At 42.5% G+C, this 22,148-nt stretch overlaps 1 long non-coding RNA gene across 1 annotated transcript in view; it reads right to left on the bottom strand.

The window, feature by feature from the left end:
* Nucleotides 1-7,003: 7,003 nt before the first annotated feature.
* Nucleotides 7,004-22,148, bottom strand: part of LOC122459674 — a 42,757-nt gene continuing 27,612 nt past the window's right edge. The window contains exons 2-3 of the long non-coding RNA XR_006280498.1: nt 14,659-14,880; nt 7,004-7,543 (exon numbers count right to left, since the gene is read on the bottom strand). This is a non-coding gene — a long non-coding RNA (uncharacterized LOC122459674). The remainder of the gene's footprint in view (nt 7,544-14,658; nt 14,881-22,148) is intronic.

Below are 22,148 nucleotides of genomic sequence, written 5' to 3'. Positions count from 1 at the left end.
CTACAGGGGTGCAGGAGTGGGTGAGGTGGGCAAGCTCTGGGAGGGAGTTTGGGTGCAGGAGCGGGCTCCGGGTTGGGGCAGAGTGTTGGGGTACAGGAGGGGATGTGGGGTGCAGGCTCTGGGAGGGAGTTTGGGTGCAGGAGGGGACTCCAGGCTGGGGAAGAGTGTTGGGTGCAGGAGGTGGTGTGGGCTCTGGGAGGGATTTTAGGTGCAGGAAGGAGGTCAGGGCTGTGGCAAGGGGCTGGGATACAGGACGGGGTATGGGTGCAGGAGGGAGTATGGGCCTATTGGTGACTTTGAATGACAATACTGTCCAGCATCAAAAAACCTTCCTAATGCAGACAACTTCACTCATAAGTATTTGAAAGAAGATGATGATGCTTTAGTAGCTGAACTGATGGAATGAATTGATGGAAATGTGTCTAGTCTGATTTTTGACAAGTCTCTTGATGCTTTGGACTGTGTGACACACAGAAAACACATTAAAAAAAGTTTCAATTATACTGTAATATGTATATTATGAAAGTTTTTTTTGTTTTTCTTTCCCCACCTCCCTCCAATTTTTCCCATTTTTTTAATTTTTAACCTGATTTAATCCCAGTTTTTATGTTTGGAAAATAAACACTGAAAAATTCCCAGATTTTTTTTTTACAGATAAAAACTGAAAATGTGGAACACTAAATACCCTCTAGAGGGCTCATTTTAAAATGTTGCTCAACCCTGAAAAGTGACTCTTAAAAATGGTATTGTGGATTTCCATATGCATCGTCTTACTGATTTCTACATCAAACTTCCTCTGTTGCAACCAACAAGATTTTTTTTCTAACTGACATCCCCCAAATTCAGAGCCTGGGTTCTGAAAGTCAAAGTGGACTCTCTTGCACATCATTACCAATAAGAGATGTTCTGCAGGGCAAATTAGAAATTGCATAGTTATCAATGAGGACATAATTTGAAGATAATGAGGTCAGGGAGGCATCATTGAGGGTTCAGTTTGAGTTAGTGGGTATATTACTTGATCAAGAACTTCATAATTTGGCCTTAATGGGGCAAAATAGTGCTATGTATATGTACTTCACTCAGATATAGCCAACACTGATAGGCTGTAGACAATACTCGTTTGAAACAAAAAGGCTCATTCTTAAGAATATTATCAAACAAAATCTGTAGAAAGGACCTAAATTTGAGCAACCTGCTGATTTGAGTGTCCCTACATATAGGTACTGTCATAAATATAAAGAGAAGAGTAATCACCTTTCTGTATACAGTTCTATAAAATCCCTCCTGGCTAGAGGCAAAATCCTTTCTGCTGTAAAGGGTTAAGAAGCTAAGGTAACCTTGCTGGCACCTGACCCAAAATGGCCAATGAGGGGACAAGATTCTTTCAAATCTGGACAGGCTGGGGGAAAGGCTTTTGATTGTCTGTCAGTGTGATACCTTTGTCGGGAACAGATCAAGGATACAAGTCTTCCAACTCCTGTAAAGTAATCTAGCTAGAAAATGTGTTAGATTTCTTTTGTTTTTTGGATTGTAAATTCACTGTAAATTCATTGTGCTGGAGGGAATGTGTATTCCTGTTTTTGTGTCTTTTTGTAACTTAAGGTTTTGCCTAAAGGGATTCTCTATGTTTTTAATCTGATTACCCTGTAAAGTATTTACCATCCTGATTTTACAGAAGTGATTCTTTTACCTTTTCTTTAAATAAAATTCTTCTTTTAAGAACCTGATTGATTTTTTCATTGTTCTTAAGATTCAAGGGTCTGTGTCTGTGTTCACCTGTACCAATTGGTGAGGTATTATAACCAAGCCTTCCCCAGGAAAGGGGGTGTAGGGCTTGGGGGGATATTTTGTGGGAAGATGTCTCAAAGTGGTCTCTTTCCCTGTTCTTTGTTTAAATTGCTTGGTGGTGGCAGCATACTGTTCAAGGACAAGGCAAAGTTTGTACCTTGGGGAAGTTTTTAACCTAAGCTGGTAAGAATAAGGAGGGTCTTCATGCGGGTCCCCACATCTGTACCCTAGAGTTCAGAGCGGGGAAGGAAGTTGACAGGTACTGTACAAGTAATAAACATACTTGGTTTAATTTGTGATTGGGGAACAGTCATATTAATCTCCTTTTAAAAAAGTTGTCCTCAAGGGGTCACTATTGATCTAAATACAATATAGTAGGTGTAAGCTTTTCATCTAGATTTTTCTTTGTTGTTCAATGACACAAAAGTCTACCATAAGATCTCTTAGAAATTGTCGTATTTTGAACCATTATATAGACAAACTACCTCAGACAAAAGGTAAAAGAGTCTTCATTTCTCTAACTAAGCCTTGCACAAAGCTGTATTTGTACTCAGATTATGATTTTTGCTACAGATCAAGCCTCATTATATGATGACTCGAGTCAGGATTGTAGCTTGCAGTTAGGAATAGGAAAATAGTAGACAAGGAGTTTTATTGTAATATTCAGAAGTTTGGTGTGTACTTTGATTTTCCAGTGTCATTTTACTGTTCTTTTTCTGTTCTGCTGCTATTAAATAATTTATATTAGCAAAATAGTGATAGATTAGAATTTGATGCATATAAAATCAGATTTCAGAGTAGCAGCCGTGTTAGTCTGTATCCGCAAAAAGAAAAGGAGTACTTGTGGCACCTTAGAGACTAACAAATTTATTTGAGCATAAGCTTTCGTGAGCTACAGCTCACTTCATCGGATGCATTCAGTGGAAAATACAGTGGGGAGATTTTATATACACAGAGAACATGAAACAATGGGTGTTACCATACACACTGTAACAAGAGTGATCAGGTAAGGTGAGCAATTACCAGCAGGAGAGCGGGGGATGAGAGGGGGCGCTGGGCGGGAAAAACCTTTTGTAGTGATAATCAAGGTGGGCCCACTATGTACAATACCCTGACTTACTTGCTGCTAGTGACTAGGATTCATAAGTTAACCAGATCCAGGATGAGAATGAAAGGGGTGTCGAAGTCCTGAGAACAATTTATTTGGTAATTTGGAGAAAGCTTCCTGCTTGGAGTCTCAGTATCCGAACTCCATGATAATTAATTGAACTGCAGTTTATTAGTAAGCATACCATTAGTGTGCTCCTGCTAATTGTTAAGGACTAGCTGAATTTCTTGATTTATTAATTATGATGATGATGATTATTATTAATAATAATAAGCACTTGGATAACTATTTACATGTCCAAACAGCTTTAAAATGTTAAATAATTAATCCTAATTATGTTGTGAGATAGTTATATTGATATTTTTTCTGTTTGACAGATCAGAAAATTGAGAGTTTAAATCTTCTCACTCAAGGCCAGAGAAGGAGTTGCTTTCAGACCTGGGGTTAAAACTCAGGAGTTCCTGGCTCCCAGTTTCAAAATCAGTCCACTAAACCATATTGCCCCTTTGTACATTTATTTATTTATACCGTGATTTATAGTGCATGTATCAATATTTGTTTGTGGGTATAAAAACTAAAATAATAAGTTAATAAGAATGTTAAAACAGTTTGTAAAGCCAAAATTCTTATTATTAAAATTATGTAGCTTTGCACTGATCCTTTGGGAAGAGAAGGTTACTCAGCTGTGCAGTAACTGAGGTTCTTCGAGATGGTTGTCCCTGTGGGTGCTCCACTTCTAGGTGTTTGAGTACCCCTGCACTTCTAGTCGGAGATTTAAGGTAGCGAAATTCCAAAGCAGAGGGGAGGAGGAGGGGTAGTGGAGCACCCACAGGGATAACCATCTTGAAGGACCTCAGTTACTGCACAGGTGAGTAACCTTCTCTTCTTCTTCTTCGAGGAGTGCCCCTGTGGGTGCTCCATTTTTAGGTGGCTATGGAGCAGTACTCTTCAGCGGAAGGAGGGGCTTTGGAGATGTTTACTGAGCAGTGGATAACACCGATTCTCCGATACGAGCGTCAGCAGTTGATTGCTTCTCTATGGTATAATGTCTGGTGAAGGTGTGGGGTGATGCCCAGGTAGCTGCTTTACATATATCAGTGATGGGTATATCTGTAAGAACGGCTGTTGATGTGGCTATAGCCCTGGTGGAGTGCGTTCTAGGTCGTGTTCGCAGTAGCATAATCGGATGCACTCTGATACCTATCTAGAAAGTCGTTGTTTGGAAATGGTTAGTCCTTGAGATCGTTCTGTTGTGGAAATGAACAGTCTGGTGGATTTTCTGAATGTCTTTGTTCTATCTATATAGAACGTGAGTGTTCTACGAACATCCAATGTGTGAAGAGATGCTTCTCTGCTGTCAGCATGCAGCTTCGGGAAGAATACAAGTAAGTAGATGGGCTGGTTGAAAGGGAAGGATGAGGCCACCTTAGGTATGAATTTCAGATGTGGGCAAAGGATTACCTTGTCCTTGAGAAATATGGTGTACGGTGAAGTTACCATCAGGACACCAAGCTCTCCAACCCGTCATGCCGATGTAATTGCGACTAGGAAGGTGACTTTCATGGACAAGTGTAATAGTGAGCAGGTAGCCAGAGACTCAAAAGGTTTGCCCATGAGGCTACGGAGGACTAAGTTAAGGTCCCACAGAGGTGTAGGGTCTCTGACTGTAGGGTAAATATTCTGTATACCTTTGAGGAAGCGTTTAGTGAGAGGATGCATGAATATAGTGAGGCCATCTACTTTGGAATGGAAAGCTGTGATTACAGATAAGTGTACCCAGAGTGAACTGATAGAAAGACCCAATTTTTTTAGAGTCAGCATATATTCAAGTATGGTGGGTAATGGAGCCATTCGAGGGGAGAGCTGTTTGTCTCCACACCATATGGAGAAACGATGCCACTTTTGAGCATATGTTTTTTGTGTGGTTAACCATCTGCTGTTCATCAAAATATCCTGGACCTCTGTGGAACAGTCTGCCTCCAGAGGTGTCAGCCAAGGATTAGCCATGCCTTGAGATGGAGGATCAGGATGTTGGGGTGATGGAGATGACCTGAGTCCTGTGTGAGTAAGTGAGATATGAGTGGGAGGGGCCAGGGTGGTGTTGTGATCATCTGGTTGAGGTAGGAAAACCAGGTTTGTCTGGGCCATGTTGGTGTGATCAGGATTACTTGGGATCTGTCCTGTTTTATCTTGTAAAAGTCATGAGATATCAGAGGAATTGGGGGAAAAGCATACATTAGGGGCACTTCCCATTTCATGAGGAAGGTGTCCGTGAGGGAGCTTTCCCCAAGTCCTGCCTAGGAGCAGTATTGAGGGCACTTGGTATTGTGGGACATTGCAAAAAGGTCTATTGGGGGGAGACTCCAATGTTGGAAGATAGTAGTGATGATTTTCGAGTCCATTTCCCATTTGTGTGTCTGGGAGAAGTTTCTGCTTAGCTCGTCTGCTGTGCTGTTTTGGCTTCCTGGTAGGTAGACTGCTTTGAGGTCTATGTTGTGGGAGATGCACCACTCCCAAAGGTGAACCACCTCTGTGCAGAGTGGGTAAGATCAAGCCCCCACCTTGGCGACTGATATAAAACATGGTGACCAAATTGTCTGTAAGGTTCTGCACTGTCTTGTTGCGAATGAGGGGCAGAAAATAGTGGCATGCATTGCAGACTGCCCGGAGCTCCAGTAGATTTATGTGGAGCATGGACCCCATGGAGGACCATCTGTTCTGGATGGTATGTTCGGACAGGTGTGCCCCCCAGCCCAGGAGAGATGCAGCAGGGGTTATCATTACTGATGGGTGTGTTGTTGGAAAGGGACACCCCATCAGTTGGAATGGTTTGTCCACCAGGATAACGAGTTCTTTATCGTGGTGGGCATGGTCAGTCACTTGTGAATGGAATGTCTGTGAGGAATGTATACTGTACAGAGCCATGCCTGAAGGTGCCTCATATGAAGTCATGCATGTTTCATGACAAACGTGGTTGCTGACATGTGTCCTAGAAGTTGGAGGCATAACCTGGCAGATGTCTGCCAGCTGTTTTGTATAGTTTCTATGAGGTTCATTAATGTGAGGAAGCGTTGTTGGGGTAGACTTGCTAATGACATGGTGGAGTCCAGGTGGGCACCTATGAATTCCAACTGTTGGGTCAGAATTAGGGTGGATTTTAGGGCATTGATTGGTAGTCTTAGTCTTATGAACAGATTTGCAGTGAGCGACAAAGTGTCCACTGCCTGTTAGTATGTAGAAGCTTTCAACAGGCAATCGTCCAGGTAGGGGAATGTAATTATCCCGTCTACGAAGATGGGCTGCAACCACAGCGAGGGTTTTGGAGAAAATGTGTGGGGCTGTGGAAAGTCCAAATGGGAGCACTTTGTACTGGAAATGTAGGTTGCCTACTGTGAAACAAAGGAACCTGTGTGCAGGATGTATGGTAACATGGAAATAAGCATCCTGGAGGTTGAGGGTCGAGAGCCAATCTCCCTTCTCCAATGCTGGGATTATGGTTGCAAAGGTAACCATCTTGAAATGCTGAGTTCTGATAAACTTGTTTAGCTTGAGCAAGTCCAATATGGGCCTCCAGATGCCTGGGTTTTTTTGGATGAGGAAATAGCATGACTAAAACCCAATCCTCCTGTGTTTGGGAAGTACAGGTTCTACGGCGCTGAGTTGTAGGAGGTGATTTATTTCCTGCTTTAGTAGGTGCTCGTGAGAAGGGTCCCTGAAAGGGGACAGAGAAGAGGGGTGGGGTGGGGAATAGAGGTGAAGGGGATGGAATAGCTCTTGTGCATAATTTCCAGAACCCATTTGTCCAATGTAATGGTTGCCCAGACTGGATAGAAAGGAGTTAGGCGGTCTCCAAATGGACTGGAATCAGATGATTGTGGCAATGGAATTTGAGGGGCTCTCATACCCTCGACCAACACTTCAAAATGCCTGTCTAGAAGTAGATGGTTGGGATATGGTGGATTGCCCCGGTGTCTGTCGTCATCTTGGTTGACGTTGTTTGCGATGCTGGTAGTACTTTCTCTGCGGCTGGGTATACACCCAGTGCTTCCATACTGCTCTGTAACATGTGCCCTGTTTCTTTTTGTTATCAGGTATGTAAATTCCCAAGGTTTTCAGCATGGCATGGGAGTCCTTGAGTGTATGCAAGGCTGCTTCCGTGGTGTCCATAAAAAGACTCGTTGTTTTTGCTGATACAGACTAACACGGCTACCGCTTTGAAACCTGTAATATATATGAAGGGCCAAAATCCATTTGCTGTGTTTGTAAAACCCTGACCACAAGTCCTGTCAGCAACTTTTCACATAGGCCCAAAGTCCAAAGCTTGGTTTGAGCTGGGGGCCTAGCCCACTGGGAACAATATTGGCTAAGAGAAGCTGAACAAACAAGAGACAACTTTGCTTTTTACTAAGATAAACATGGTCAGCATAGCTCCAGATGGGGAGCGGTAATTAGTGTCCTTATCAGAAGCTACAGCCATACCAAAGTATGGAAAGGGGCCTCCATGTCCACTCCTTTGTGCAAGAAGGAGATAACTAATACCCTCCCCCCATACCAACCTTGAGTTCATGAAGAGGCCCAAGCACGTCAGCATGAGATATGACATCCTCTCTTCTCAGCTGCATCCCCCTCCCAGGTGCCAATGTTAGCCTTTAGAAACATAACGGGGCAACCTGAAAACAATTTCTATTGCCATGTACTTTTCAATGTCTTTTTGCTTTAACCCCCAGGAAGGTACCTGTTGGACAACCAGAAAAGCTACCTCATTCCTATGGACCCCAAATCAGAATTCAACATATATATTTTATAATTATACGCGTTATACATTGTTTAAGGGAAAACACCTGTGTAATAACAGTATGCTGTAAGTTAACCTGAAAGCCATTACGTAATCTTTTAAATTATTGGGCTTACTGTGTTTACCTTGTCTTGCCGCTAGACCTATCCAGGGGCTTGGGACATCCCACTTCGTTGCTTCCTTCCGCCCATGGATAACCTATATAATCTTTTGTAATCAATTGCTTGGCAGTGTCTCTGTGCCTAATAAGCAAAGTGACACTTCGCCAGTGCCATGAGTAATAAACCCACGTGCTTGATCCTACACAGTGTCCATTTTTGTTCTTTCAGTATAGGCACAGCAGGTGGCACCATAGCACTGCTCAGTGCCAAGGGCTTCAGCTCTCAAGCCTCTGAGGGAACAGGCTAAGTTTTTCCATGACTACCTGTCTTAGAGCTAAACTGCACCGGTCTTTCGCTCCTCAGGTTGCCTCTGCACGGGACGATGCCACGCGGTCCGGGGCTCTGCGTGCCGACGGTACCGGGGCAGATTTAGCGGTCGGAAATCCTGGGGGGAGGAGTGAGACTGCTTCTTTGTTTTCATGGGGGCTGGATCCCATGTCCCACACTGTAGTTGATGAAAAGAAAAGGAGTACTTGTGGCACCTTAGAGACTAACAAATTTATTAGAGCATAAGCTTTCGTGAGCTACAGCTCACTTCATCGGATGAATACAGACTAACACGGCTGCTACTCTGAAACCTGTAGTTGATGAGTGAGTGAGCTGATGGGGACGGTCAGAGGCAGGATGCAGGGATTTCTCAATAAGCATTAGTTTGAGCTGGAGTTCCCTAGCCTTTCTGGTCCTTGCGGTTAACTTTTTGCAGTGGTGGCACTTCTGCGGAATGTGAGTCTTCCCCAGGCAGTGAACACACTGGGAGTGATTATCAGAGACGGGTACTGACAGTCTACAGTGAGGAAAAAGAAAAGGAGTACTCGTGGCACCTTAGAGACTAACAAATGTATTTGACCATAAGCTTTCGTGAGCTACAGCTCACTTCATCGGATGCATTCAGTGGAAAATACAGTGGGGAGATCTATATACACATACAGAGAACATGAAACAATCAATTTTATCATACACACTGTAGGAGAGTGATCACTTAAGATGAGCTATTACCAGTAGGAAGGAGAGGGGGGGAAAGGAGGAAAACCTTTCATGGTGACAAGTAAGGTAGGCTATTTCCAGCAGTTAACAAGAACATCTGAGGAACAGTGGGGGATGGGGTGGGGGGGGAGAAATAACATGGGGAAATAGTTTTACTTTGTGTAATGACTCATCCATTCCCAGTCTCTATTCAAGCCTAAGTTAACTGTATCCAGTTTGCAAATTAATTCCAATTCAGCAGTCTCTCGTTGGAGTCTGTTTTTGAAGTTTTTTTGTTGAAGGATAGCCACCCTCAGGTCTGTAATCGAGTGACCGGAGAGATTGAAATGTTCTCCGACTGGTTTTTGAATGTTATAATTCTTGACATCCGATTTGTGAAAAGTTTGATTCTTTTATGTAGAGACTGTCCAGTTTGACCAATGTACATGGCAGAGGGGCATTGCTGGCACATGATGGCATATATCACATTGGTAGATGCGCAGGTGAACGAGCCTCTGTTAGCGTGGCTGATGTGATTAGGCCCTATAATGGTCTCCTGACTAGATATGTGGACAGAGTTGGCAACGGGCTTTGTTGCAAGGATAGGTTCCTGGGTTAGTGGTTCTGTTGTGTGGTGTGTGGTTGCTGGTGAGTATTTGCTTCAGATTGGGGGGCTGTGTGTCAGCAAGGACTGGCTTGTCTCCCAAGATCTGTGAGAGCAATGGGTTGTCCTTCAGGATAGATTGTAGATCCTTGATGATGCGTTGGAGAGGTTTTAGTTGGGAGCTGAAAGTGATGGCTAGTGGCATTCTGTTATCTTCTTTGTTGTGCCTGTCCTGTAGTAGGTGACTTCTGGGTACTCTTCTGGCTCTGTCAATCTGTTTCTTCACTTCAGCAGGTGGGTATTGTAGTTGTAAGAATACATGATAGAGATCTTGTAGATGTTTGTCTCTGTCTGAGGGGTTGGAGCAAATGCGGTTATATCGTAGAGCTTGGCTGTAGACAACGGATCGTGTGGTATGATCGGGATGAAAACTAGAGGCATGTAGGTAGGAATAGCGGTCAGTAGGTTTCCGATATAGGGTGGTGTTTATGTGACCATCGCGTATTAGCACCGTAGTGTCCAGGAAGTGGATCTCTTGTGTGGACTAGTCCAGGCTGAGGTTGATGGTGGAATGGAAATTGTTGAAATCATGGTGGAATTCCTCAAGGGCTTCTTTTCCATGGGTCCAGATGATGAAGATGTCATCAATGTAGCGCAAGTAGAGTAGGGGCATTAGGGGACAAGAGCTGAGGAAGCGTTGTTCTAAGTTAGCCATAAAAATGTTGGCATACTGTGGGGCCATGCGGGTACCCATCGCAGTTCCGCTAATTTGAAGGTATACATTGTCCCCAGATGTGAAATAGTTATGGGTGAGGACAAAGTCACAAAGTTCAGCCACCAGGTTAGCCGTGACATTATCGGGGATACTGTTCCTGACGGCTTGTAGTCCATCTTTGTGTGGAATGTTGGTGTAGAGGGCTTCTACATCCATAGTGGCTAGGGTGGTGTTTTTAGGAAGATCACCAATGGACTGTAGTTTCCTCAGGAAGTCAGTGGTGTCTCGAAGATAGCTGGGAGTGCTGGTAACGTAGGGCCTGAGGAGGGAGTCTACATAGCTAGACAATCCTGCTGTCAGGGTGCCAATGCCTACTACAGTGAGGCAACATTTAAAGCTGGGGAGCCAGGCATGGCTGTTTGAAGAGTGTCTCTGGGTTTTGTTTTGTTTTTAAATGGAAAGGGAAGAAACAGAAACTCCGCAAATAACAGGAAGGGGTAATTTTGGGCAAAAAGGAAAGGAAAAAGTATTCTGAGGAAGATTATTCTGAGGCGCTGCTGTTGTTCCGACTGAAGCCAATGGCGGCAAAGAAGGAACTGGGGGACTGTTGGGTATGTGCACACGATACCCACTCAGATCAGCATGAGCTGGTTGCAGTGTGTGCGTGGCTAACCAGGGCACTGCTACCTTAAATCTCTGACTAGAAGCGCAGGGGTGCTCAAAGACGTAAAAGTGGAGCACCCACAGCGACGCTCCTCGAAGAAGAACTTACCATGCCTTGAATAGTCAGCCCTAAAAGTCTACCATACAAATTATGGGAAACCAGAAGCCATTTAAAATCTGTTTCTCAAAGGAAGAATTTAATAAAGAAGAGTTTGTTGCTGACCTGCATCTGGTGTGTTCCCTTGTTTTTTTAAGCCTAGTTATATTTAATGTTTTCACTAGTTATAAGGATGATGACTCCACTATGACATCAGCCACAGGAAAAGAGCAACAGAAAAATTTGCCAGGAAAGGAAGAATTTGCACTGTTAAAATCCAAATTTTTTAGCTGCAAGAGCATTTAGTAGGCAAAACCAACCTACTTGTGGACTAAGTATTTCCAAGGCATCAAAGACTGGTGTGTTGTGAGAGAAATTTCCTTAATGAAACAAGTTTTGTGTTCTGCACAAGGAGGATTATGTGTTCCTAAATGCCTAACTAATTTCTTAAAGATAGTTCATATGCCCCTACAAAGGAGTCTCTAGCACTTCTAACATTTGGCTGGCAGCTGCTTGTTTCCACTTACTGCAATCATCCTCAACAGACGCTGCAAAGAAGAAGAGCTAGACAAAGGGAAGATAAAAACCAAAATCAGAATCATTATATGAGGACAAATCATTTCTAACTTGTCACTCTGCTAAAGAGGATATAAGAGTTCCTTCAGTAGTCAATGCAGAAACAGGATCACCACCTACTGTGGGATACATAAAATTGTCTCACAAGATGGAGATATATCAATCATCTTTTTGAAAGAACTATGATACCTTCAGTGGATGAATCAGCTGAAATGGCAGGTTTTTTCAGATCCAGAACACCTCTCAATCATAATAAATTCTATCCCAAGTTCTTTTTCCATGCCAGTTACTGATTGTCTCATTGTCTTTTTCATATACATCGTGCTATGATGAAAGCTCCTATTCCAGTACACCAAAATCCAGATATCATTTGACAAGAAAACCTCCCATTACCTTGAATTATTAATGGCAACACCTTTATTTTGGGACAGAATAATCACTAGGCTGAGCTAGAATTCAACATAAACTACCTTCATTTTCTAATTGATTTTGTTTATAGACTATTTCATTGAGGGATAGGGAATAACTGTTATGGAACTTAAATAGATTCTCAGATACAATAGAATAACTAGCTGCAGGTCAGCAACAAACCCTTCTTTATTAAGGTTTTTCTTTCTAAGAACACAAGAATGACCATACTGTGTCAGACCAATAGTGCACCTTGCCCAGTGTCCTATCTCGTGACAGTGGCCAGTGCCAGATGCTTCAGAGGGAATGAACAGAACAGGGCAATTATTGACTGATCCATCCCTTGTTGTACAGTCCCAGCATCTGGCAATCAGAGGTTTAGGGACACCCAGAGCATGGGATTGCATCCCTAACCATCTGTGCTAATTGCCATTGATGGACCTATCCTCCATGAACTTATCTAATTCTTTTTTTAATCAAATTATACTTTTGGCCTTCACAAATCCCCAGGCAACAAACTCCACAAGTTGACTGTGCATTGTGTGAAGTACTTCCTTATGTTTGTTTTAAATTTGCTGCCTATTAGTTTCATTGAGTGACCCCTGGTTTATATATTGTCTGAAAGGATAAATAACACTTCCCTATTCACTTTCTTTACATCATTTGTGATTAAATAGACGTCTATCATATTCCCCCTTAGTCGTTTCTTTTCTAAACTGAAGAATCCCAGTCTTTTCATTCTCTCCTCATATGGAAGCTATTGTATATCCCAATCATAGTTATTGCCTACCTCTGTACCTTTTCCAATTCTAATATATCTTCTTTGAAATGGGGCAACCAGAACTTCACACAGTATTCAAGGTATAGGGATACCATGGATTTACATAGTAGCATTATGATACTTTCTGTCTTATTATCTATCCCTTTCCTATCCTAACCTTGTTCCTAACCTTGTTAGCTTTTTTGACTGCCACTGCACTTTGAGTAGACGCTTTCAGAGAACTATCCATGATGACGCCAAGATCTCTTTCTTGAGTGGTAACAACTAATTTAATACCCATCATTTTGTATGTATACTTGGAATTATGTTTTCCAATGTGCATTACTTTTGAATTTATCAACACTGAATGTCACCTGCCATTTTGTTACCCAGTCACCCAGTTTTGTGAGATCCCTTTGTAACTCTTTGTAGTCAGTTTTGGACTTAACTATCTTGATTAATTTTGTATTGTCTGCAAATGCTCACTGTTTACTCTGTTTTCCAGATCATTTCTGAATATGTTGAACAGCACTGTCCCAGTACAGATCCTTGGGGGACCCTGACATCTACCTCTTTCCACTATGAAAACTGACCATTTATTTCTCCCTTTATTTCCTATCTTTTAACCAATTACTGATATATGAGAGGATCTTCCCTCTTATTCCATGACTGCTTAGTTCGCTTAAGAGTCTTTGGTGTGGTACCTTGTCAAAGGCTTTCTGGAAGGACAAGTACAGAAAGGACAATACTGTCAACTGGATCACCACTGTCCACATGCTTGCTGACACCCTCAGAGAACTCTAATAGAATGGTTAGGCATTATTTCACTTTACAAAAGCCACGTTGATTGTTCCCTACATATTATGTTTATCTATGTGTCTGATCATTCTGTTCTTTACTATAGTTTCAGCCAGTTAGCCTGGTACTGAAGTTAGGCTTACCAGCCTGTAACTGCCAGGATCACCTCTGGAGCTTTTTTAAAAAATCAGGGTTATATTAGCTATCCTCCAATCATCTATAGGGCCCTAACAAATTCATGGTCCATTTTGGTCAATTTTATGGCCATAGGATTTTAAAAATAGGCAATTTCATGATTTCAGATGTTTACATCTGAAATTTCACAGTGTTGTAACCGTGAGGGTTCCGACCCAAAAGGGGGTCAGAAAGCTGTTGTAGGGGGGTTACGAGATTGCCACACTCACTTCTGTGTTGCCTTCAGAGCTGGGCTCAGAAGGCAGCACCTGCGGAGCTTCCTGAAGCCAGGGGAGGTACCCAGAATTGGGTCTGATCTCCCCCCAAGAGCAGCCAGGCAGGGGAAGTGGAGGTTCCGTCCTTCCCTAGCCTGGCTGGGACTAGCAGCTGGAGCCTGGTGCACGGTAGGAGTCCCTGGCCTGAGACATCCCCAGCCCTTCCACTCACCTTCCCCTCCAATAACTAGATTTCCTGGAGGAGTTCTGATTTCACAGTCCACGACATGTTTTTCATGGCCATGAATTTGGTAGGGCCCTAGTCATGTGGTACTACAGAGGTTTATTGTGATCTCTACAGAGATACAGACTTAAAATGATTGAAGCCATCTCATTTTAAGGTAGATTGTTAAAGTTGACTATTTGTTCTATATAAAGCCATGAACAATATTAATACATTAAGAAATTGACTATGGTTAGTAGCTTCTGCAACCCACAGAACATTAAAATCTGAAGAGCTATTGTATTGTTTGAATTGAGCAACATAACCTTTGCTGAAAAGTCCTGTGAAAAAGGGCTTTCCCTTATCTTTTTTGGTTAATATTATTGTGCATTTACCACCAGCGTGACCTTACTTACTATCTTAAAATATAGGTTAAAATTTATATTTATACAGTATTTAAAAATAATAAAATAAGTAAAAATAAATAACCCCTTTCCCAGCCATACATAAGAATTTAAGATTACCAGCCTGGAGTCAGAACCTAACTACATGGAGACAGGAAATCATGCTCAGAAAAATAATTTAAAAAAATAAAAATAAAGCCTTTTACCTTTTTTCAGAGGATTGTTTGCAAGTTTTATAACATGAGACAGAAAATCAGTAGCATGTGAAATGGTATAGAATAGATTCACAATGCAGGCATCTAACTATAAATCCAAAACTGTGGAGAACCTTAAAATTCTTCCGAAGTCAGCCTTTCTACTCTCAGTCATTTCCATCCTCTGCTATTACCTGAGGTGCTGATGAATCTTTAAGACAAGTTTTGGAAGCACTGCAGAGCAAAATAAAAAAATAGTCTTCATTGTAGCTCTCCTTAGAAGAAAAAGTGATATTTTGTATTTTCTACACAAACATGCTGTAAGGAGAGCCACATGGACAAGATGGAAAAATATTTAGACCATGTGGAAAGGAACATACAGAAAAACAGCTGTTGAAATGACAATGGTTAGGAAAACTCAGACAAAGCAAACAGTGATATATGATTGTATGGTTGAAGCCTAAAAAAATCATCTGCGAGGGAAAATAATTTAATATAGTGGAGGGAATGGAAAATCATGATTCAATAAGTTTTGCTAAATTAATTATCCCATCACTGCTAAATCTGAATAAAAAAGGGGAAAGAAGGAAAGAAGCATGAGCCTGAAAGCCTAAAAAATGAGATCTACAGGAATCAAGGACCCCTTCATTGCTGGGGGAAAATATTTTGACTATTTTTAAATTCTTTGTTTAATGTTGCATAAACAATAAAGTATCATTAATACAGCAAGAGAAAAATAAATTGTGATTTGAACACAACATTTACATAATATAATGTAGTCACAGTATAGACTCTAACAAACTAACACTAAAATACTTGTTAAAAGGAAGCCTGATGGTAGAAAGACTCCATAAGGTGATGTCTGGTAAGAACATCAGAAAATATGGCAAAGTGGAGAAGAAAATTCTACATATAGAACTAAGGCATTAGGAAATGTGCATCTTTGATGCATGAGTATATGTTAGTATTTTTTCTAATTGTTTCTGTTTTAATATAATTTATTCTAATTGTTTCTGTTTTAATATAATTTAACTTAAGTGATGATTATATAATATATAGGAATCTTGGATTTCCATCTCCTCATTATAATTCTTTTAGTCACTAATCTTGATATAGCTAGTCATTTCTTAATATTATTAGGCAACATTCATTAATTCAGTACCCATAAAACCCACAAGTTAAGTTATGATTGAATGCAAGTGCCAGTAATTGCTAAGTATATGGCATCTGTAAAAAAAACAGCCTGCTACTGAATGCAGCTCCAGCATTCTGTGACTTGCTAAATTTGCTTTGAATGAATGCTCAGGTACCTGATAGATTCTGTTTCACCCCTTTGATATAGAGAGCTTGAATTATTTTTAACTTTATGACCCAAGGTTTGCCAGGGATGAGCAGAGATGGATAAGAGAATTTCTTCTTTCCAATTCTCTTTAAGGTCCAAATTAAACTGGTATTGTAAGTGAGTTTAACTATATGTACATAATGGCAAAAAGAATTTGATTGTTGACTAGGACCTCCCAAAATTGTGGATGAGCAGGTTGTTCCCATCTGTGTGTGGCTCATGGTCTATAATGACTGCAGGAAAGCCTGGTATGAGAATGGTATTTAGGAATTGTTGGGGATATAATCAAATAGTGATATTTGATTTCAGTGAAATATTTCTCTAGACCTTCAGTATTCCTTTTTCTATTAATTTAGCCACATCGACTTTCTGAATCTGAACCATAGGTTTTTATATAATGACTCAAAAGGACAGCTAGTGAGGTTAGAGGGAATACGATTCTAATATTTCTTGATCTCAGTCCTACTCTACCAGCATGGCAAAAAGTTCTCACATGGTAAAAAAGGGCCTTAAGAAAAATGTTCCTGAACTGGTTTAAATACTGAGTTGTTCATAAGGGTATAAAACTGTATTTTCTGGAACTGGGGTGTAATGAGGGGTGGGCAGAGGGCCCAGATCCCCTTGGTCCCTGATCAGATCTGGAAATTTGGCCTCCATCATAATGGAGGGACAGCTGGGCCAAATTTGAGTGGCACTGCAACCCTGTGCACCAGATTGCAATGCCACTCACTCAAATTTTGCCTAGCCGCCTTGTGCCTGCTTGCTTCCCTTCCATCTTTGCAGTCCTTCCAGGTCTGAGGAACACTGCACTCCATATTCTTCACAGTGATATTATTATGATATGATTGTGGCATAATTATGATGCATTTTGTACAAGATGGATCATGTGAGGTGTCATTGGAAAAGTTATGATTTGCTGAATATGATTCTCATATTTCTATGCATGTATATTTTTTGTATCTAAAGTTAGGAATATTGACTATATATCTGTATTTCAATCATGCTTACTCTGGGTGACACCCACAACTAGCCTTTCTGGTACAACAATGAAGAAGTCAGACAGTGCTGGTGGCCCATCAAGAAAGACAGTGGACCCTGGAAGAACTTAACCTTCCTGTGAACATTCCAGACAGCCTGTAAGTAATGGCTGCTATGACTGAGCAAGGTATGCAAGGGCATGTAACCAGGCCACATGACTATGGACTCCATCTTGGGATGTCAGTGTTTTTCTACAAACTGAGTTTGAAACAAAGGGTTCCTGCCATATGCTAAAGCTATATAAGGCAGGGAGTGACATCATTTGTTGTTCTTCACTCCCCACATAAGAAGACTCCTGAAAACACTTGAGGAACAAAGACTGAATGGGGGGAAGTGCTGGACCCAGGCTAAAGGGATTTCTAGCCTCTGTATGAAAACCTGGGGATTCCAAGCTTCAGAGCAAGTGTAGCTTGTGTCTTAAGAATCTACAGCCTGCTTGTATCATCAGCCAGAGTGAGAATTTGCTAATTCATATCTTTCTTTCTAATATCTTAGGCTTAGTTTGCATTTTTGTTTATTACTAGGTAATCTGCTTTGATCTGTTTCTATCACTTATAATCATTTAAAATCTATCTTTTGTAATTAATAAACCTGTTTTATTTTTCAAATTAAACCAAATGTACCTTTAAGTGAAGTGTCTGAGGAAAAATCTCAGCTTGGTTTAACACACGTACATTGTATTTCCTCTTCATATTGAGGTGGGGCGAACTCTATGAGAGCTTACGCTGTATAATTCCCGGTGCACCGGAAGATGGTATAATTTTGGGTTTATGCTCTAAAGGAGGTGCGTGCCTGGGGAGCTGAGCATTACCTTGGCTGTAGCCTTTTTTACCGTTGGTTCATGCAGTGGCTGATCAGTGAGCCTGCATGTAACTACAGCTGGGTGTGTCCCTACCTGTGTGAATGCTGGTGGAAGTGTAGGACTGGGAGCGGGTCTGCAGCTTGTCACAGCAGCACAGTGAGAGAGGGAGCCCAGGCTTGTGGGTCAGAGGGTTCAGTGGTACACCAGTTCCAGGTGGCACCCCTGGAAAGACAATGGTACACCCCACCCTCAGACAGAAGAAGAGCAGGATTCACCTGGAACTCCTATTCTCCAGGAGTGTAGGATTTCAGTTTTTAGTACTTCCTGGGGAAGTGAAAATCATAGAATCATAGAAGATTAGGGTTGGAAGAGACGTCAGGAAGTCATTTAGTCCAACTCCCTGCTCAAAACAGGACCAACACCAACTAAATTATCCTAGCCAAGGCTTTGTCAACCTGGGCCTTAAAAACCTCTAAGGATGGAGATTCCACCACTTCCCAGGTAACCCATTCCAGTGCTTCACCACCCTCCTAGTGAAACAGTGTTTCCTAATATCCAACCTAGACCTGCCCCACTGCAACTTGAGATCATTGCTCCTTGTTCGGTCATCTGCCACCACTGAGAATAGCCTAGCTCCATGCTCTTTGGAATCCTCTTTCAGGTAGTTGCAGGCTTCTATCAAATCCCCCCTCACTCTTCTCTTCTGCAGACTAAATAAGCCCAGTTCCCTCAGCCTCTCTCTGTAAGTCATGTGCCCCAGCCCCCTAATAATTTTTGTTGCTCTCCGCTGGATTCTTTCCAATTTGTCCACATCCTTTCTGTAGTGGGGGGCTCAAAACTGTACTCAATACTACAGATGTAGCCTTACTGGTGCCGAAGAGAGGGGCATAATCACTTCCCTCGATCTGCTGGCAATGCTCCTAATGCAGCCCAATATGCCATTAGCCTTTTTGGCAACAAGGGCACACTCATATTCAGCTTCTCATCCACTGTAATCCCCAGGTCCTCTTCTGCAGAACTGCCGCTTAGCCAGTCGGTCCCTGGCCTGTAGCAGTGCATGGGATTCTTCCGTCCTAAGTGCAGATTCTGCACTTGTCCTTGTTGAACCTCATCAGATTTCTTTTGGCCCAATCCTCCAATTTGTCTAGGTCATTCTGGACCCTGTCCCTACCCTCCAGCATATCTACCTCTCCCCCCAATTTAGTGTCATCCACGAACTTGCTGAGAATGCAATCCATCCCATCATCCAGATCATTAATGAAGATGTTGAACAAAACCGGTCCCAGGACTGACCCCTGGGGCACTCCGCTTGATAGCGGCTGCCAACTAGACATTGAGATGTTGATCACTACCTGTTGAGGCCAATGATCTAGTCAGCTTTCTATCTACCTTATAGTCCATTCATCCAATCCATACTTCTTTAACTTGCTGGCAAGAATACTCTGGGAGACTGTCTCAAAAGCTTTGCTGAAGTAAAGGTATATCACGTCTACCGCTTTCCCCATATCCACAGTTATCTCATCATAGAAGGCAATCAGGTTGGTCCGGCATGACTTGCCCTTGATGAATCCATGTTGACTGTTCCTGATCACCTTCCTCTTCTCCAATGTGGGAGGAGGACAGGGTTTAGGGCTTCCAGAACTGCCTGATCCCAAATGGGGACAGTGTTCTTCAGCTTGACTGCCTCTCTGGGTAAGAGGTCATGGTTAAGTGTGGGGCAGAAAGATCATGGGTCTGGGTGCAGCGGGGAGACCTTGTAGCTGGGTGAGGAATAATATGGGGGGGGGGGGGAAGAGCATGGGGCTGGATGTGTGGCAGCAGAAAGAGTGTGTGTGGGGCTGGGCCCAGGGCAGGGAAGGAAGAACTCTGAACTCACTCCTTTGGAAAATTCTGGTGACATCCTGTCTGGGACAAACAATTGGACAAATGACTTTGTGATACAATTAGAAATGAAAACAAAATGGAATATCCTGAGGCAGAGAAATCAAAGAAGTAGGATGGTTTGAACAGTGTTAGAACTCTATTACTTATGTTATAATTTTGTATATTTTTATTACTATTGTTGGTATAACCATATGCATGTATAGGAATAATGCATCAAAGTGATCCAGAAACATATTCTTTCTTATTGTGCTGATCGTTATTTAATGAACTTTGGTGGATACTAGAAGTCCGTATGTAGAACATTTATTGAAGACAAAAATTTTGTATGCAGAGAGTACAGAATCAGTCTTAGACTTATCATTATTGCTGATATTTACTACTCTTCTGTGCTTTAGATAGTTGAAAACAATGGGCTTCATCTAAGCCCTCTGAAGTTGATGGGATACTTTCTGTTGACTTTTGTGCGCATTGGATCAGGGCTTAGGGCACAAATCTTTCTACTTTCTTCTCAGTTCCCCAACTAACTGAATAGAAAGATGTTATCTGCTCTGAATTGGTTTAGGAAACAAATAAATGGCTTAAAAATTATAAACCACTCAAGGTGAACATAAAGGGATACATCCTGCCCTGTGTGGTAGTGTAAGACAAGTATAACAGAAAGTACTCCCTTTAAAGGCAGGACAAAGGTCCACCTCAGCCCTGTTCCAAATTCCAATCAAGAGCAATAAGACATTCTGAGAATTATAGTTCCCAAAGGGAACCGTAGGCTGGTAACAAAACAGCAAACTGGAAAGAGATATAGTAAAAAAGTTCCTTGCTTTCCTCAGTATAGGAAGAGACCTGGCTTCTGAGGCTCTTCAGTCAAAGGGTTCACATGGGGTTTTGAGTGTATAAGAGGAAGAATAAGGATCCTGGAGAGAGAGAAGTAGCAGAGATTGGGCTGGTTATTAGATATATTTCCTGAAGGGCAAAGCATAGGAAGGAGCCCTGAGTACAAAATAAGTGGGGGGATGACTGCTTCTGAGGCCCAAGGCTGGAGGTCACAGCAGAGAGGAGAGGGGAGAGATCTCCTCTACACCTCTGAGGGACCATCAGGAGGTATGGCTGACATGGATGTCACATGGGCTGCAGCTGTGTGCTGATTGGGCCACAAGAGGCCCGCAGGCCACAGGTTGAGAACCACTGGCTTAATACACTTTAATTCATCTCCCTGACCCATTATAAGAAAAGCTGCCCAAACTGGCAGGAATTCTTTGACAGAAGACATACAAGGGACATATTCCCTGTTCTTTGCGAACAGGGAGTTTCAAGAGGAAGTTTGCGAACAGGGAGTTTCAAGAGGGAGTTCTCCAGGTGAAGGAGGAGCAAATACAGGACCCTTGGAGTAAGTGGCTGTCTATAGTGGTGTTTGTGTTTGGGGGTTACTTGCTGCGTACTGAGCTTGTGTTTGTCTATCTGTTTGTTTGAAGGATCATGTGCTGTGGCCGCAGTTGGAAGCTGTGAGCTTCTAAACAAGGTTTGAAATCTAGAAGCCTCTGTTCATTGGCTGAGCCTTAGTCAGGGCGTGGGGCTATCTGGAAGGCCAGGGCTTTATAAAGCAATGAGCAAGTGACCAGGGAGCTTTGTGAACAGGGAGTTTAGAAGGGGAGTGGGAAGGGGTGAGGTACACTTGCCATTCTTTAAAGCCTTTAAACTAAACTATAATCAAAACTTCTTGATTTAAACAAAATTCCTATCATTAACCTAGGTAGCTGTAGGAGAAAATGCAGGCAGAAGCCCAGCAGTAGAGTGGGGGCTATCCTGTTTATTGCACTCATTGTAGCATGTATGATTACCTTCCCTGTAGGCGGGTGGCATATGTGTGCATTCGGTGCAAGGAGCTCCTGGCTCTCAGAGACTGTGTACGGGCTTTGGAAACCAGGATGGTGGAACTGGAGGAGCTAAGAGAGGCAGAGAGGTATGTTGATGAGGCTTTCCGGGACACTGTAGATTTGTCCTACCTCAGGTCAGACAGCCCCTGCCCTGTTAAGGAGGATGAAAGGCCCAGAGAAGGAGAGCAGTCAACGGGAACAGAGGGAAACCTTCCCATAGTTGGGACCCTGCTTCCAGGGTGACAAACCTGCTACATGGAGGTTAAGTCCATGAATGGCTTTTAGCCAGGATGGGTAAGGAATGCTGTCCCTAGCCTGTTTGTCAGAGGATGGAGATGGATGGCAGGAGAGAGATCACTAGATCATTACCTGTTAGGTTCACTCCCTCTGGGGCACCTGGCATTGGCCACTGTCGGTAGACAGGATACTGGGCTGGATGAACCTTTGGTCTGACCCAGTATGGCCATTCTTATGTTCTTATTCTTAAGGGAGTGCATCTTCTCTGCCCCACTCTGCTGGCCAGAGAGGATTTAGTGCAAAAGCTGTTGTCAGAGAAAACTACTGC

Source organism: Dermochelys coriacea, chromosome 3, assembly GCF_009764565.3.
Source record: "Dermochelys coriacea isolate rDerCor1 chromosome 3, rDerCor1.pri.v4, whole genome shotgun sequence".
Lineage (NCBI taxonomy): Eukaryota > Metazoa > Chordata > Testudines > Dermochelyidae > Dermochelys > Dermochelys coriacea.
The sequence above is the reverse complement of the archived record's forward strand: the minus strand, read 5'-3'. Positions and strand labels throughout refer to the sequence as shown.